Genomic DNA, 2277 nt, shown 5'->3' on the forward strand with positions numbered 1-2277 from the left:
AGAGAAGAGAAGAGAAGAGAAGAGGAAAGGGAAAGGGAAGAGGAGAGAAGAGAAGAGAAGAGAAGAGAAGAGAAGAGAAGAGAAGAGAAGAGAAGAGAAGAGAAGAGATGAGATCAAATCCCTGGCTGTCAGAAGTACACGCAAGTATTTACAAGGTTTGTGTGAATCTGCACACAGTTCCCCTCACAGCGAAAGAGTTAAGAACAGAGATGTCACAATATTTATCAGTGCAGTAAAAAATATCATTTTTGGAAAAAATATACCTTTAGTATTGCCTTTCTTAGATTAACTATGATAAGCAAAAGATTAAAAACAAAAACTTTATCTTCAAACACACATGAATAGTCTGTTATAGCAGCACTGCTAAAACTGGAAGGACAAAGCTAACCCGTAAATGAGAAACAGGAGTTTCAGACCATAAATGCCAAACGCAAAGCCTCCTAGTATGCTTCCCAAGACTTCTGAAGAACCACACCAATCTACCGTTCAAATTTCACTCCTGACGCAGGCAAATGCTCTAAACCGTGTCTTCCCACTGAAAGCATCTGACACACGCAGAGCTCAGCCCACCTTACCTCCAGTCTGGTTCTTACACCTCCACCTGCATCAGCAGCTCTTCACAGGTAACTACTGCCTCTAGGGTCACTCCCAGCAACTACATTTGTCACGGGGAAAAAGACACCCTCAGCGTGGAGCCCTCGGCTAGCGGTGCTCCTCTGCGTGCTGCCCGGGCTTACTTCAAGGGGCCGCCCCTGCGGTGCGTCCCGCTGCGTGCCTGGGGTGGGAGTTGAGCACGGTGGCATCATGGTGTCCCTCACAGGTAGTGTCGTTCCCGGGTGGTGGGAAGGATGGACCACGGAGCCGCGGACCAGCCCGGAGAGCCCGGTGCCTCCCGTCCAACGCAGGACTCCAGCAAGGAGCCCACGCACAGCCATTTACAACAGGACCGCCACCACAGCTTCAAGCACCGCTGTAAAATGTACCTCGCTCAACATCTGCAGCCCACGGTGAAATTCTGACCGTCGTCAGAGGCAGCTTTGCTGGAGTACGGCAGTGGGGGAACCCCAGCAGTGCAGACCCATCTTCTCCTCCCTGAGTACGGAGGGAGCAAAATGATTTATAGGCACAGGAGCAGGCCACAGGAAGTAAGTCAGGGTCTCCACACACTTTGGACACAGGCTCTCCTCGCAGGAGCACCACTGAGACTCAGAGATGGAGTGGGGGGTGACACAGATGAATGCCCAGGACCGCAGATCCACTGCTTTGGAACTCCCGTGGGAAATGGGACCACAGCAGGGACAGCGGGTGAAATCGATCCCTTCCCACATTTTTCCCTTCTACTTTGCCTACCCTCTACAAAGATTATTTCTGCAGACCTTGCATACAGGTATCCAGGATTTGGCCCACAGGTAGCACTGCAGATCTCTGATGGGCTGATTGCCAAGCCGTGGAGAAACACACGCGTAAGTCCAACAACCTTGCCCAGCTGTGCCTGGCCTGACCACAGCAGCACTGTTTGGGGTCCGACCCACGGAACAAAAGCAGCATCCTAAATCCAGAGAAGGAGACACTACAGAAGCATGCAGAGCATCCAGAAGCTTATCCCCACTACGCAGCTCACCATTTCCACACTGCATTGTGGCCACTGAAACACTTTAATCAATGTGAACAGTAATGAGAGAAGAATGAAGTTTTTGACATCCCCTACAGTTTAGGATAGCAGCAATATTTAGTGTGAATTTCTCTGCTCGTCAAGCTAGCTACTCGAAATGATGACAGAAAGATGAGAGAGAAAAAGGAAAAGAAGAGAAAGGAAAGATGGAGTTCCACAGCTTATCCCCATTGCCTGGCGGTCATGACTCGTGGCTTAATTTCATTTCTGGAGTGGGTGGGGGTCTCTTTCTCTCTCTCTTAAAAAAAAAATTTCTTTGGTTAAAAAACCCACCTGTTTATCGCCCTTCAACTTTGCTAATAGAACTGCCTTCAAACCAAATTACAAGACATAATCCCCTGAAAGTATAAAAAAGGAAAAATGTCACAGACAGAAGTGTCCCTTTCTTGGAATGTTTTACGTATTATGACAAAACTACGAGAGAGAGAGAGAGAGAGAGACCTGCCAAGGCCCAATTTGTTGGGTGCAAGCAGGTACAACTCTGCCGAGGAAGATGCAATTGCATTTGGTCTCTCAAACAACTGGATTTGGCCCAGTCTGCAGTGAGAAGTGCTTCCATTTGGGTTTTCCATTCTGTTCATGTTAGTGGTTCTCTCCGCTCCCTC

This window comes from Pygoscelis adeliae, unplaced genomic scaffold (assembly GCF_000699105.1).
Source record: "Pygoscelis adeliae isolate BGI_AS28 unplaced genomic scaffold, ASM69910v1 Scaffold38, whole genome shotgun sequence".
Lineage (NCBI taxonomy): Eukaryota > Metazoa > Chordata > Aves > Sphenisciformes > Spheniscidae > Pygoscelis > Pygoscelis adeliae.